Source organism: Seriola lalandi, unplaced genomic scaffold, assembly GCF_002814215.2.
Source record: "Seriola lalandi dorsalis isolate HSWRI2012SDOR001 ecotype SW California unplaced genomic scaffold, Sedor1 jcf7180002054846, whole genome shotgun sequence".
Classification (NCBI taxonomy): Eukaryota; Metazoa; Chordata; class Actinopteri; order Carangiformes; family Carangidae; genus Seriola; species Seriola lalandi.
In genome coordinates this window covers 1-560 of record NW_019525399.1, presented here as the reverse complement: position 1 = coordinate 560, position 560 = coordinate 1, and positions in this window count along the sequence as shown.

Here is a 560-nt window from a genome sequence, read left to right as displayed (position 1 = left end):
TGGACGACAGACAGCAGACCTTCAGAGAGCAGAGCTGTGGAAACACACACACATTCATCATCTGTTTCCCCGATGACGGCCTCATCACAAAGGTACAGATCATTTTATTTGATGTTTAGTTGAGGTGTCAGGATTCAATCTGACTTTCCATTTCAAGGTCATGATCCGATTCAATTTTCGATTTCAACAATTTCTTTCAGCACCAACGTAAAGATCAATAACAATAATTGGTTTTATGCCCTGACAACTGTTGATTACATTACCAAATTCTTCTTTGAACAGATGCTACATGGTCTCAAGAGTGATATCACAACCACTTTTGTTTGGAAAGTCCAACACTAAGGTCATGTGGTCAAATTTAAATAAGTTCTTTTAAATGATAATAATTTATTTCACCAGTCAACTGGGAACAAACTGTGAACATGAAAACAAAGATAAGTCACAGAGCGAATCCCTCCGCCATCTAGTGACTCTTCCTGTAACTGCACTCTTCACATCAAACAACAGCAGCTGCCAAAATACAAACTGTGGTTTTCCTGTCAATGACACATTCGTCGAAT